The following is a 17,163-nucleotide window of genomic DNA, read 5'->3' on the forward strand; positions in this document are numbered from 1 at the left end:
TGCGTATCATAACTATGTATTTAATTTGTTAAAATAATACCCAGGGGCAGAGAAGAAGATTTTTAAAGAAATAATGCACTTTCAGTATATGATCTATATAGCCCCGCCCAAGCACCAGAACCCCTTACCCTGGGGCAATGAATTTCACAATTTTGGTACAGTTACCCTTGCATATCATAACTATGTATTCAATTTGTTTAAATAATAACCAGGAGTAGAGAAGAAGATTTTCAAAGAAATTTTGCTTTTTCACTATATAATCAATAGAGCACCCCCCCCCCCAACCTTTTCACCAGAACCCCTGACCCTGGGGCCATGAATTTCACAATTTTGGTAGAGTCACCCTTGCTTATCATAACTATGTGTTCAATTTGTTTAAATAATACCCAGGAGTAGAGAAGAAGATTTTCAAAGAAATAATGCACTTTCACTATATGATCTATATAGCCCCGCCCTAGCACCAGAACCCTTGACCCTGGGGCCATGAATTTCACAATTTTTGTAGAGTCACCCTTGCTTATCATAACTATGTATTCAATTTGTTTCAATAATACCCAGGAGTAGAGAAGAAGATTTTCAAAGAAATAATGCACTTTCACTATATGACCTATATAGCCCCGCCATAGCACCAGAACCACTGACCCTGGGGCCATGAATTTCACAATTTTGGTAGAGGGCTCAATGCTTATTACAATCATGCCAACAGTTTGACTCCTTGTTGTCCAGGAGTAAAGAAGAAGATTTTTAAAGATTGCATTAATTTTAGTGGTTTTAGCCCCACCCCTCAGGCCCCAGGGGGGCAGGGACCGTGAAATTCACAAATTTTGTTCCCCTTCATACATAGATGCTATATGCCAAAATTGGCTGAAATTGGTTCAGCGGTTTCAGAGAAAAAGCTGAAAATGTTCAAATGTTAACACACGACGCACAACGCACGACGGACGACGACGGACGAAAACGGATAGCAATAGGTCACCTGAGTGACTCAGGTGACCTAAAAACGCTTTAAACTGTAAGTTGGAACAGGTAAACTTCCTTTTACACAAGGTATATTTAATTAATTTTACACATTTTGAAAATCAATTTTATGCAGAGTCCGCAGTTACAAATAATCTAAGTTATTTCATACAAGCGGATAAAAGTCAGTATCTATGTGTTAACATCACGACGTATAACATATGTTTTTTATGCTAGCTACATGCAATTCCATATAAATACTTTATATCCGTGGATTTATATCCGTGGAAATATGTCCCCTGGAATCAAATTTGTCTACCCTGTCCTCAATCACCTAAAATTTCAGTAAATATGGAAATCGGGGTTTTTTTGGCTTTAAGATGAGAACAAAGTCAGAGAAGAGTGCTTAGGAGAAAACTTCGAAAGAAGCCAAAATGAGATAGGTTGTCTATCTGGAGGAATTGATATCTTACATGTAAGGCATTTTAAAGACTTTGTTGTTTAACGTATTCAATTTATTGTATGCATCTACAGTAATGAATATTTTATTTTAACTTTATAGACAATGGAGGATAATGAAGCTACACAGGACGAAAGACCATCTGTAAGCAATCGCTTAATGGTTGCTTATATAAGTTAATTCCTTTCAGCCACCATTAAGCTGCAGCTTCTAGGTGCTTAATGACCAAACTTCATTAAGCTACCATTAAGCCACCTTTAAGCTGCAGCTTAATGTCCAAACTTAATTAAACCACCTTAACGCGTCCAGTATCAAGTCTTTAAACTAACTTGTTAAGTTTAAAGTTGTTTCAATATCATTTACGCAAATACTTATTCAATTCCTAATTTTTTTCGCTATTTCTAACATTTTTGTCAATGCGTATAAACTCGGGAACTGAGAACAGCTTCACCAAATGTCTTAAAATTTTCTCTACCTAAAATCAGTTTGTTTGAATACTTGTTTTAAAATTATTTTTATCCATAAATACACAATATATATTAATTTTTTTTAAAAAATCACGTATTTTTCTTTCGTGTTTGGAGAGCCACGTTCCGCTGCCAAATTCATAGGAAATGTTGTAATTAGAGTCATTTTCTTCTGGAATATCTGAGTCTCTTAATTATTCGTTTGGATAGAGAAATGTTTAAGATATAAAAAAATATAGGTATAGATTATATTGCCAATCATTGAATTACTTCATGAATAATTTGAATTATTTCGTTGTTAAGTGCCATTATTCTTTTCTTTTTGCAGAAGTAAGATTTTATTTAAAATAATGCAGAAGTAGGAATTGATCAAAATATAGTCGGTCTTCAATGATTGTTATTTCAAAATCAATTTTCATCAGAACAGCAGATCAGATTAAACAGGGCATCCGACCAGATTTATACACATTGAGAAGCAGGGTAAAATAAACAGTGTACAGTATATAGACTAGTTAGACAATAGACCTTAATTAGGTGTCCCCACCAGTCCCCGGTCAGTTAAAATTATATGAAACTACACACGGGAACGGACAGTGATAGATTTTGATGATTTATTATTTTTACAAAACTTAAAATTAAGGCAAGCAAATTACAAATTAGAAATTATGATTGAAGACAAAAAGACAATTATTTTGATACCCATAATGATATAAAAAGAATTAAAACTGAGGATGATATGTTACAAAAATATTTTATAACTTAATTGTTACGCAAAGATTGTCAAAAATCGTAAATATCCGCAGCATATTTATAAGAACTATAATCTGTTTTTCCCCATCGTTCTCTTTCGATGATATATTCCTTTTTAATAACAAAATTTTGTTATATCTGTTGAATTTCAATCTTTTCATGCTTATAAATCTGCAAATAACAGAACGATGAATTCAGTAACTTAAAATCAAAAAGTTGTTTCACACCGAACTCCGGTTCACCGTTTAGAAATATTATCGTAATATAAAACTTCATTTTTAAATTATATATTAATATAATTATTCGTATTATTGATTAATAAATATAAACATTAGAAAAAAAATACATGTACAAGTACCATTCCAAACAAGTTTTGTTAAAAATAAAGGTTTTATATTTCACTTCAATTTCAACAGCCTCGATAGCTCAGTGGTTAAAGCATTCGCCCTTCAATCTAAAGATCGTGGGATCGAATCCTGTTGGGAATTTTATTTTTTTTTCCATTTATCTTTTTTTTTTCTTTCTTTTACATTACGCCGAAGTATCAAATTATAAACTCGACATTTATAAGGTTTGTGAAGAAATCATTATCAAAATAATATTTAACCCATAAAAGCAGTTTTTTCGACTGCGTAATGGTGACTTAATATTGGCTTAATGGTAGCTTAATGGAGTTTGGACATTAAGCACCTATAAGTCTGGCTTAATGGTGGCTTAATGTGACTTAAAGATTGTCTGGAAGCTACCATTAAGCACCTATAAGCCACCATTAAGCTACCTTTAAGGACTTTGAGATGGCTTAATGGTAACTTAATGGTGGTGTATTTATTACTTAAAGGTGCTTAATGGTGATTTATAGACAATCATTAAACCATCATTAAGGACGTATAAGCCACAATTAAGCCAAACTTAAAGGAAGTGTTTCATCTTGTGCTAATGTCACCAGTGAATCATTGAATGAAATACGGAGGAAAATGAGGTTCGTAATTTAACAGAAGAAATGAAACTCCGTAAAGACTTAAAAGGAACTTTTCAATACGTTAGAGTGCATATACAGCTGTTGACAATTTAAATTTTACGTTTTAGATTTCGCAAACTTGTATGCTTCAGAGGCTAGAGAAAGATATGTGAGAGAGTTCAACGTTCCACTTTCAAACATCAAGTTCGCAACAAATGACAGAGCAGTAAGAGAGTTGAACCCACACATGTAGATGACTTGTGTCCAAGTTTCAATTCGAAATTAAAACATGGACATCGACTCAATTTCCTCCAGCATCAGCAGTAATTTTCGAAGACGATTTTCGAACCAATACAGAGATAGAGCTCATTGATGGTAACCGTACCCATCATGTAATGTATAACAGATGCATGAGCTCTACCCGGAGAGAGAAGAGCTAAAAGCAAAGTAATAACCCCAGCTATATATATAATAATGATCTCGTACGAAGAATAAAAAAAAATCCCATATGTAAACCAGTTGAGAAAGGCAGTAATAAAGAAAAACCATGTAAATAAGCAGAAGATGCACTGCTATTAAAAGTAAGCAAAATTTTGTATAGTTTTAAATACGATGCGGTATTTATAGGTAAAAAAAAAATTTAACTCTAAATTGGCAACGGGTAATATTTCGATATCAGAAGAGAAACTGTAAAGGAGCATAAAAATTAAATAAGTGTGTACGTACCTGAAACTGTAGTGGAAAATTATTGGGACCAAGATTTCAACAATTGAAATATATCTACACTACATGTATATATTCAAATTAGTGGAGAAATCAGAACTTTACAACAGACTTTGGAAATAACGACTCCTTAAATAACGTTTCAAAATAAAGTATAGGTTTTCATCATTTTTGTCATCAGTTTATCCGTATAAAATGTGTACTATCATTTTGTATATTTCTGTTATTCACTTAATATTTTAAAAATGTTCTATTGCATTAAAAAAATATTAAAGTACTTTTTGATATTAAATATTACAGAAATTCTTGAATATATCTTTTATTCAATTGACCTTTCAATTACATGATTTACCCTGATTAATTACCGGTATTATAGGCGAATGGCAAAGAGGAATAACTTCTTGCAGCAACAGAAACTGTACTTCTACAGGAATTAACAGAATGCTGCTAAACAAGTACATACATTAAAGAAATCTTCAAAAGTGAAGCTGAGATATTGTGTAGTTGACAATTGATTGTTTAAGCCTGAATCGTGCTGTCTTAGCATCATGGACGTGTATCTAATACCAATTGATACGGGAAAAATTTGTCATGTGCATTATATGTGTACATCTTGACTGCTCAAAATGGAAAGATAAGACATTTCCCGAGTACCTTGAGTGATTTGTAAACCATGAAACTCAATGCATTTTAAACCATCCTGGCAGTGCCAAGAGCATTGAAGAAGAAAGTGCTCAATTCTGTTCAACAGGTCAGTACAGAAGTACAATCAAATGTACCATGGTTTTATAAGGGATGGAGACAGTATAACTTTCCTATATGTACTGAAGGACTAACCTTATTGGAACATACCGATTCAGAAGAAGGAATGGGTAGTTCAAATTCAAAAGAGAATGGGGATTCGACTAAGGAAGCTCATTACCACGTAAAAAGTGAAGATAACGAACAGTGATCGATCTCATTAAATTTATAAACAATACAAATATGTGAAGAGGGCATAAAACACGGACCACTGGAAGGTGTAGGTGCCTACGACGAGTAAACATTCCCTGTTAATCGGTCACACCCGCCGTGAGCCCTTTGTGTTGATAAGGTTGACGGAACTTTCCATAGTTCAGCATAAAAACAAAGGGCTAAAACGATAAATTGTCATATTCATATTTATTGTTTCAATGACCAAAACAATTTTCTGAAGTTAATTGGCCAATTTTAAATCTTGCTCAGTATTATTTTTTTAAATAAATATATTGACGTACAAATCATAAAATTATCCACCATTTGTGGGACAGAAATTAATGGATAGAAAACCCTCTCTGGACCGGGTAGTTTGACACTGGCTATGGAAGATTCTTATCAATTGTAGTGTAGAATATTAAACAAATCCTTTTGAGAAAAAAATTGATGGTTCTGTGACAAGTTGCCGAAGCCACGAAAATACAAAGCAATTTTTCCAAGTCTAGAGATGGAATGGAAATTTGCGCCTCGTGTTTTCGCATGAGCTAAAAATTGTTTTCTTCAAGTACAAATGAACAAAAAAGGATGTTTGCAGTTCTATGGGATTAAGAAGAAAAAGGGGAGTTGCAGTAGACAAGACACGCAAGACAGTATTTACATTCATAGAGACTCTACGATTTGACTTCTTCCATACAAATATAGAAAATCCATGGTCTTTGTAGAGGATATTGAACATGAATGAGCTAGCTATCTCTTTCTCTATAATATGGAACATACGGAAAAATGAAAATCCATCCTTAAACAAGTTCTATATTGTTACATGTTCTTATGTTAATGAAATGAAATTGTTAACTTTTTTGAATAAACATGCTAAGAAAATGGTTTTTATCCTTTAATTCATAGTTTATACTGACAAATACGTTTCTTTTTATAAATGTGTAGCACCTGCTACACGATTAAGAAAGAAATGGAAGATACAACAAACAGAAAAAGAGAATATTTGAAGAAGACGATAGCTGTTCACAATGCCAGGCAGATATTTACTTTACATTAACTTTTCTTTGATGAAAACATTTTTTTAGAGGTATCTGTATATTGACACTTTCTTGACCATTATGCATTCCACTGTTTATGTAACACTTTCATAAACATACGGATGAAGTGTATGTAAATGAAAATTATAACGTTTGACATGTGAACATTTTCGAGAAATAGCACTTGTCATTGTATACATTTTTTTTATACCAGAAAGCTAAGTTTTACGAGCAGAGTACAAAAGCAATAAATTGATTAATAATTAGAGAAGGCTCTTAATCTTATTCTTAATGCAACTTTTGAGTATATCAACAAACATAACTTTTAATCGTTGGGCAGATCTGCCCACTCTTCTAAAGACACATATTCAAGGAGTTATAAACCATGGCAAAGGCCCAAAGAATTTCTTTATCGATTTAAAGGAATATACGCATTACTCGAACTTGGTGTTGAATATTTTGCTAATATACCAACTTTAGTATGAAATAAATATGAAGTAAAAATTAAGATTAAAAAGATTATTTACCTGTGCATCGTTGCAAATCTCCAACCTCTCTAACATTCTCAGGACCCCGAGTACACGAAAAGAAAAAGCAGTTCGAAAAAAACTTCGTTTTGAAGAACAATAGTTCGTAGTTCGACTAGAGTTTTGTTTATGGACAAAAGTCTAGTCCAATACATTTTTACACAGATTTCCCCCGATAAAGCTTCTTTGTGTTTTGTTTAACCTTTTCTTTCACCTTTTCACACTCACTAAACAAGCTTTGAAAACTTAATTACATCCATGCCTACAGTGTTTCTGCAGTTCATATCGGATTGAAAAGGGGATAGTTTCGTATAAAACAGTCCATCTTTCTTCCTCAGAATGGCGTAAAATTTCCCTGAAAAGTCAGTTGTTTTTCGATGGATTCTTTCCCCAAATTTCTCCAATGTTATGCCAAGTGGTCTGTCTTCTTGATAACTTCAAATTATTTTACCAACATCGAGATAACATGGCTCGTGTTCTTACTATATCTATCCTTTAAAAGTTACCGGTATCAGATGTGGAAGCCAATGTTGCCAAGATTGCTTTGTATTTACTGGTCTTTTGATAATGATGTGATTTTCTTTGGAAGTCGCGACGTTTCATTACGTCATATTACATTAATCTACCTATTAGAATCAAAATCAAGAAAAATGTGGGAGACCTCTCTTTGCAGGTCAGTAGTGAAAATTAATTGAGCGTCAACAGTTTTCGAGGAATATCAATTTTGTCGACTTTTTCTCATCATAGAGAATATAGGGACTGATCTCTACTGAATAGAACAATTTTATACTTAAATGTTTCCCAACAAGAATAAAATAATACCTTTGTTCTCATAAACTGGCATGAAGTATATTTAGGTTCAATAAGGAAGGGGAAAAAACGACTTAACCACTGAATAATGCTTATTTTTTGCAGATTGGCATAACTATTTAAATACTATGGGTATGAACGGAAGGGTCGATTTCTACAAGTTGTTACCACATCTGCGACAAGAGGCTGAAGTTGTTGGTATGACCGTTTGGTCTGGAGACTTGAAGAGGGAGACGAATCGCAGATACAAAGCATTGGAGAAGAGGATACACAAAGTGTGGGATGAGTACCTGTCGTATTTCTGGTCTACATATCACTTCTCCTTCATGTCATCTCTATGTGATACAGTCCCTATGTCAACACCACTGAGATGGGGTGACCTGGAAGTAACGTGAAAATACTGTTTGCTATTATTTGTGTTCAAGAAAACGGATTTCTTCTCGTGATCATTCATTGACTCTGGGTAAACAATTGGCTTGACTGTTTTATTCCACAAGTTTAAGAGCTTGACCTGTGATTTCCTCACGTAATCATTGAATAATTCTGGTTGTTATATTTTCAAAGGATTTCTGGAGGAATTTATGCTGCAAGGTAACAGAATTGGACTTAACATTAGTGAAGAAATTTCGAAGGTCTCAATAAATCGTTTCAAAAAATGCCATACGAGGAAAAAGCAAAGAAACTGTGCGGAAAGTATTTTCGGCCAAAACCTGAGACAGTAGAACTCAAACAAAATGTAACCCTGAAGTCGCATTGTTACGCATACAACCTCAATCCTTTGATTACAAACTAAAGAAATCGCTGTGTTATTCTTAAAGCAATGTTGTCAACTTGCACTCTGTTGGAAAATTGCTCATTAGAAAGAGCTAAACAACAGTCCTGTCAGCAAAAGGCACATATAAATTGCTAGACTTTGCACATATGTCATAAAATTGCTGCAGTATGGCATTTAAAGTTTTCTCTCATAAGCGACTTAACCAATGTTCAATCCCCTGTGCAATGACACTAATCAGGTGACAGATTTTCTGCTTGGGGACAACATGGATGAGCAGATTAAGAAAATAAATTCAAAAAAATTGGGGGGAAAGTTGGAGATTGATAGCAAACATTCCATACCAACACCAAGAAATGTTACTCATAGAAAAGGTTTTGTTGGAAATCAATGATTGCATGCTGGACGTTCAAGGATTTTTCACTCATGTGGAGACGTCACCATATACTGGTGAAGGGCTTCAAATTAAGACATATTGAAAATACAAGTGGATAATAGACACTCTTTTGGGATACAAGAGACCAAAGGGTTTTAACAATCACCTGAGCATAATACAATTTTGTACAGGATCCGCAGTGTATAAAATAATCAAAAATAAACTGATATATGATCCAAGCTATGTTGCTCAAAAGCAAGAAAAATCGGATGATCCTGGATCAAAAGTTGGTCTATTACACAGTAACAAATGTTAAAGAGGATTTATTACTTGTTAGTATCTGTCCCCGTTTGTCACTTCCACCACTCTGACTAAACAAAACAAAAGTGCTTCAACACTATTAGAACACCAAATGCCTTCCCTCTCATATTGGTTTCTATTGTTCTTTCAAATTTGGAAGAGGCAATTTCCTTATCATAACTATGTAATTAGTAGGATTGTTAGCCCAATACCTAAGAGCTAAGAAGATTTTCAATCTTCAAAGAATTTGCAGTTTTATTATATGATCATTAGAGCCCCACATTAACTCCAGAGCTCCTGCCCCTGACCCACAAATTTCCCAATTTTTGAAGAGGCACATTTGCTCATCATAATCACTGCACCCAGTATATCTGCTTAACTTTACTGGTCCTAATAAAGACTACATGCATTTATTGATGGCGTCAGACAGTATTAGATTTAGCAAAGTCGTTCAATAGAATTCTTGTGATAACTTGATCTTGGAAACTTCATTCTATCTTAACTATTGGAAAGCATGAGGAGAAAAGGAAACATGCTATACACCCGAACAAGACAGAGCATTGGGGCTGATGTCATTATTATAAAATTATACTTTACAGGTTACATAACATTTGGCCATTCTCGAATGCATCATTCATGTCCAGCAAAACAGAAGGAATGAAGCTGGTCAGGTCAACACTTGTCGATTATCTTTATCAGATTAACTAATGCATACAAGTCTCCCTACCTTTAGAACTTCTATAAATCTACACATATTCATTACTTGCAGACGTTTGATTTATTCATAGTTAAAAAATACATATCAAAGTTAAGGATAGATGTTGAATATTCTTTTGGTTAAATGCAAATATGTTAATCATTTGTAACACGTTTATTATTTTTTTAAAAATAAAACATTTCTTACTAGTCAAAATTATTCACCAATTGATCTTTATATTTTTATGTGTCATATTGTAGCTTTTTCATTCAAATACACTAGACATATTTGTTTCTATGAACAGGTCCGTTGGAAGAAACTTCAGTTTAAGGTGTACACTATCAAGGAAAAACTCCTTATAGAGCATTAAAAAAGTTATCAGAAGCTAATATTTACATCATTAAGGGGACACAAGCTTAAAATAACTATATTATTGGGGGCACGGTCCCCAACATACCCCCCTCCCCTCCAGTTGAAAGAAAATACAACTAATATAGTGTATGTTGAATAAATTAAGGTCCCAACATTTATTATATATTGATGCCTGAATTGAATTTGTAAGCAAAAGAAATCATTTCATGACTCAGAGCCATGTTGATATTACTTTCTTTATTCTTCGCGTAAAAATTAATTTGCTCAATCAAACAAGAGTTGTAGGAAAGCTAATACTTGTTTGTTTTATTATTTCCTAAATGTTACCCCAATGCAAGAGGCCCCGAAAGGGTGTTAAGCAAACCTGTCCGAAATGAAAATGAACGAGCTATAAGGATTTACAATATTGAAAAATATGGTAGCTCGTTCGTTAATTATTTCTGATAAAACGGAAAGAAAAAAAAACTTACTCCGATCAGTGCAAGGAATGCCACAATGTTCAACATTTTTTATAGATGTATAACAACATCGAACACATCATTCATTTATGATTTTAATGCCCTCGCCATGAAATGACCGGGGGCATATAGTGTTACGTCATTTTGTTCTTTCCTCAACATTGACTTTCCATTCAGTATCTCGGCAACAGTTGCAAACATTCGACTAAAATTGATATATGTATACGTCATAGGAATACGCAGGTCAAGTTCGAATTGGTCATGATCTGATGATTTTCGACAGAGTTATTCCTTTTGAACTTAGTAAATGAAATAAGAAATGTTCAGTTTCCGTGATCTAGCTATATATAGTTGAAAATGCATATGCAAATATACAGGGTAGATTTAAAGTACATATATGATCTATTACCGGGTATATATTTAAAGACTGACAATTTTCGTGCTTTTTGAAAAACTACTGATATGCAATACATGTGTGTCTCTCATGTATTTTCATGTCATCTGCCCTAACTGCAAGTGGTACAGATTATATTAAACGGATTATTTAACCAAAATCTACTTTCCTTCTGTCTGACAGTCCTAGCACCATTGTCCGATTATTTTTGACAAGGCAAAAACAGATACTTCATAAGAAAATCCAGTGGGGCGATCCCAGACGGACTCATAACGTCATTGACTCCAAACTGACCCCAGACTACTACCCTCAAAACTTATTTCTCACACTCAACCTGTAAAGAAAATGGGTTCCTCTCTTATCTATATCTATCTGTTGAAAGTAAATAACCGTCACGGTAACTCAGTCGGTAGAGCGCTCGCTCCGTGATCGGAAGGTCATGTGTTCGAATCACGGCTGCAACTGACCTAAGTCGATAAAAATAGGTAGCAACTGTTCCTTCGCCAAGAGCTCGGCATTTTGAAGTGAAAGTTGCGGTCCATCGGATGAGATCTTAAAAACCTGGACCCACGGTTTGCGTAGGCATGATAAAGAGCCTCACTGCTCCATGGCCTTGAGTGCCGAGTAGAGCTCTAGCTTTGAAGCCCTTCATCGGTATATGGTTAAGTCTCTAAATGAGTGAAGAATCCTCGAATGGGACCTAAACAAACAATCAATCAACCAAAGAAAATAACATAATATAAGATATTTTGCTTTCCCTTCCGTTCCGCGTTTTAGAAACACCCATTCACATCGATGTGCCCCCTTAAATCGCCTTCTTGCGAGGGCATACATTTACATCGTGTCCATTTTTAAACATAGATAAAAGAAATGTTTCTTAATTTAAAAATGCAACTGCGTTCCTGAAATTGGGAGCACTATTCAATTTGTAAATAGGTACAGAGAATGGTATATGTCAGACACATTGGAACTTGAGGCTTATCTCTTGAAACTTAAATTGATTAAATATAAACTCTCTTTAGAGAAGCAGCGCTTTCGAGAAACTACAAAATACAGAGTAAATGACTCCCAATTAATGCGATACGCAAGAGCATGCTCTACGTACAAATAATTTTTTGGAAAGATGCAAGTTATTAACAAAAAACTAATAAAAGGATAACTGTCTCGTTTAAAGGCAACATTTTGTAAGTTCTTTGGTCAATAAAATGACTTTGTCAGCATATTATATGTTGTCTAACGTTTTTAGCTTTTACATGTATTTTCACACTAAATAGTGTACGACTTCTTCCTTTTGCCAGATCGTGAAAAAGGGGCACAAGGCGATTGTCAACAGTTTTTAAGTGATGCATACTTCTCCATGGCATCATCTGATCCCACCTAAAACGTGTTTGGAGCCTTTACTCTGCACTCGATTTGTATTCTTTCAATGGAATTTTGAACTCGATCCTGTTTGTCATCTTCATATTTCATTGACTAAAAAGAAACATAAGCATGATTTCCCCTAAGAGCTTTACCTAAATTCAAGTAGCCACCAATATGTCATAATGCGGTGACCAGTTGGGACGACTTGCTCTTACACTTGATAGGGCATCATTTATTGTAGACCATATTGTCTGCTCTTTAGAGCTCCGAATTCTTCATTCTCTTCGTCCGCCGAAATATGGCTGAAATATTGCCGACTCGGTGTAAAACAATAATAATCATTCTCTTCGTTGAACTCCGAAACCTTTTTTGCCTACACCATCTACACAATATGTCTTGTTAAGTCAACTTTAATCTTTACTTCACCTAGAAATAGACATATGCCTGAGAATGTATAGTCTTCCTTTTTGTTTTAAAATAGTCCATGGTGTTTGTGACAAGCATGAACAGTATTTACGTTATACGATTTAAATGTATATAATATTTGTTGAAACATTCCTCTTGTTGGTTAAAAATATCTTTGTCATTGTGTTTATAGGCTACCTTGACATTGATTATTCACACTTCCTCAGCATACATCAAGAATTTGAAAAAATCAGGATTTTATTATAAAATTCTACTTTCTAAAAAGAAACGAAGGCCAATAATGGAAACGAAGTGGTCAAAAGAATTTAATATAACAAATGGTCAGTGGAAAAATATTTATACAGCTAAGATATTAAATGTATTCGATAAACAGATAGCAGAATTCAATTTTAAACTTTTACATAACCAGCTGAATTGTAATTATAAGGTAAGTAAATGGAATAAAGAGGTGGGGAAAAATTGTACAAGTTGTGGACAAGTAGAATATATTGAACATTTAATTTTAGAATGTTCGGATTCAAAAAGATTATGGGAAAAAATATCAAAAATATTGAAATTAAATATATCCTGGAAGGATATTTTGGTAGGATTTTTTAATGAGTTTAACGAAACAACAAAAATTTTTAATAATGTCATATCAATTGTAGGTTACAAAATATACAAGTATAAAATGAAATGTAGATTACAAAATGTAAATGCACATGCAATGTTATCTTTTTTAAAATCATCATTATATCAGTATTATTTAATAGCAAAGGATGCAAAAAGTGTTAAATTAAATTACCATCTTTTAAAAAAGTTAGCTGACCAAATATGATTTTCTTTGTGATTATATGTATTTTGAGAAGTATATAAATTAAGTATAGATATTTCATCTATAATACTTATTTTATTTACAAAAAATATTATACAATGATATATAAGCATATGTATAGAAATGAAATGTCAACAATGATATGTATATGTACATGTATTTTTTTTCCATTTAATGTATATAATTTTGTAAATTAAATATTATAATAAAAATACCGATCGAGGGAGCTCCTGGCACCCAAGGTGAGGTATGTACAGAGGGCTTCTGCGGAAGTTTTGCCTCGATATTTTGTATGTTATTGAAAATAAATATATTATTCATTTACAGAAAAAATGCTATTTGGTATTGATAGCAGTGGTATCTCCTAAATGATTCCAATATTCTATTTATACCCAACAACGACATGGTACAAAAAAAAACCCAATCCCTGTTAATTGTTGATGTTAACCCTTGTCTGAAGCTTATTTCTCTCCCCTTGGCTCAGGATGACTAGTACTTAATACCCATTGAGTGCTCGATGGTTACACATAGACCTTCTTTAAATTTTTAGATTCAAATTCAAGATTACGGCAGACCTTGAATTGATTATATTTAACTTGTGATCCTGGGTCTATCAAACCAAAGAGTGTTCATTGGTGGAAATGCAGGTTAAGATCAAGCTCCGAATACATTCTTTTTAAAGTTCATTTTATCCAACTGGCATTAAAGGAAGGGGTTCTAGTTCCGAGACGGTTACCATCTCAATATCAAGTTTATTCTAAATATATATGCAGAACAGTCTGAAAATGTTTGAGTATTTAATTCAATTTTATGAGTTCAACTGAGAAGAAAAAAAGGATATCCCCCTTACCCCATTTTAAAAATCGTCATAGATGGCGAATGCAAACACTGCCTATGTTCGCTGAAACGACTTATTTAATTGAAAAAAAATTAAAAGATAAGTGTTCTATAATATAAAATATCAAAATCAAAAAAAAATGTCAAAACATGAAATTTCTTCTTTCACGTGAAATGAAGTGATAAAAAGATTTTGTTTTAGTGCCAGTCAGCTAATTGGGAAAAGCAGGATTTTTGGCCGTCGAAATTCAAGCAAGACCTTTTTCCAAATCATGTGTACAATATTTCTATTATCAACTTCATAAAAGATTCTGAAAGAAATGGTGTCACATTTAACAGATCTGTGATCTCTATATTAATACTCAATGGCCCTGCGTACCGAGTTTAGGTCTAAATTTGCAGCCCTCCACCGGTAAGTGGTGGCGTTTTTATATGAGCGGGAAGTTCTCTAGAAAGACTAATTGGCGAAAAAATACTTGTATAAGAAAGACTTGGGATAGGAGTTTATTTGTATAAATCAATAAATTGCAAATAAATCCTCAAAAGTATACAAAAAGTATCATCATTATTATTAATAAAAAGTCGGACGTCTGTGGTCAAACAAAAAATACGAATTCTTCGCACCAACATGAGTGTTAATGTAGGTCGTATCCAACAGTGAAGACGGCTGTATTTTGTTTCTTTGTATGATGTTGAACGTTCCTCTCGATATTTTTTTAACTCATATGGAGACGCCACCACTTGCCGGTGAAAAGCTGCAAATTTTGTCCTTTACTCGGCACTTAAGGTCTTTCAGCAGTGAGGGATCTTTTTTTCGTGCCAGCACCTACTGCGACACGGGACCTCGGTTTATACGGTCTCATCCGAAGGACCGGTCTCCACGTCCCACAGTGGGATTCGGTCCCGCGACGTAAGGATCAACTCCTTACTTCGCGACTCTAGAGCAGACGCTCTAACTACTGAGACACGCGAGCGACAAGACAGCTGTTGGAAAAGTTTAAAATCAAATATTTCAACTGGAAGCAGAGCAAAATGCAACAAATTCAATTGCATTTGGATTAGGGAACCAAGATACATAATTATCAGGTTCTTATGTATTCACTTTCTTGACCATTATGCATTCCACTGTTTATGTAACACTTTCATAAACATACGGATGAAGTGTATGTAAATGAAAATTATAACGTTTGACATGTGAACATTTTCGAGAAATAGCACTTGTCATTGTATACATTTTTTTTATACCAGAAAGCTAAGTTTTACGAGCAGAGTACAAAAGCAATAAATTGATTAATAATTAGAGAAGGCTCTTAATCTTATTCTTAATGCAACTTTTGAGTATATCAACAAACATAACTTTTAATCGTTGGGCAGATCTGCCCACTCTTCTAAAGACACATATTCAAGGAGTTATAAACCATGGCAAAGGCCCAAAGAATTTCTTTATCGATTTAAAGGAATATACGCATTACTCGAACTTGGTGTTGAATATTTTGCTAATATACCAACTTTAGTATGAAATAAATATGAAGTAAAAATTAAGATTAAAAAGATTATTTACCTGTGCATCGTTGCAAATCTCCAACCTCTCTAACATTCTCAGGACCCCGAGTACACGAAAAGAAAAAGCAGTTCGAAAAAAACTTCGTTTTGAAGAACAATAGTTCGTAGTTCGACTAGAGTTTTGTTTATGGACAAAAGTCTAGTCCAATACATTTTTACACAGATTTCCCCCGATAAAGCTTCTTTGTGTTTTGTTTAACCTTTTCTTTCACCTTTTCACACTCACTAAACAAGCTTTGAAAACTTAATTACATCCATGCCTACAGTGTTTCTGCAGTTCATATCGGATTGAAAAGGGGATAGTTTCGTATAAAACAGTCCATCTTTCTTCCTCAGAATGGCGTAAAATTTCCCTGAAAAGTCAGTTGTTTTTCGATGGATTCTTTCCCCAAATTTCTCCAATGTTATGCCAAGTGGTCTGTCTTCTTGATAACTTCAAATTATTTTACCAACATCGAGATAACATGGCTCGTGTTCTTACTATATCTATCCTTTAAAAGTCACCGGTATCAGATGTGGAAGCCAATGTTGCCAAGATTGCTTTGTATTTACTGGTCTTTTGATAATGATGTGATTTTCTTTGGAAGTCGCGACGTTTCATTACGTCATATTACATTAATCTACCTATTAGAATCAAAATCAAGAAAAATGTGGGAGACCTCTCTTTGCAGGTCAGTAGTGAAAATTAATTGAGCGTCAACAGTTTTCGAGGAATATCAATTTTGTTGACTTTTTCTCATCATAGAGAATATAGGGACTGATCTCTACTGAATAGAACAATTTTATACTTAAATGTTTCCCAACAAGAATAAAATAATACCTTTGTTCTCATAAACTGGCATGAAGTATATTTAGGTTCAATAAGGAAGGGGAAAAAACGACTTAACCACTGAATAATGCTTATTTTTTGCAGATTGGCATAACTATTTAAATACTATGGGTATGAACGGAAGGGTCGATTTCTACAAGTTGTTACCACATCTGCGACAAGAGGCTGAAGTTGTTGGTATGACCGTTTGGTCTGGAGACTTGAAGAGGGAGACGAATCGCAGATACAAAGCATTGGAGAAGAGGATACACAAAGTGTGGGATGAGTACCTGTCGTATTTCTGGTCTACATCTCACTTCTCCTTCATGTCATCTCTATGTGAT

The sequence above is a fragment of the Saccostrea echinata genome, unplaced genomic scaffold (genome assembly GCF_033153115.1).
Source record: "Saccostrea echinata isolate AGI-Se365-2 ecotype Australia unplaced genomic scaffold, CSIRO_AGI_Sech_v1 ptg000033l, whole genome shotgun sequence".
Classification (NCBI taxonomy): Eukaryota; Metazoa; Mollusca; class Bivalvia; order Ostreida; family Ostreidae; genus Saccostrea; species Saccostrea echinata.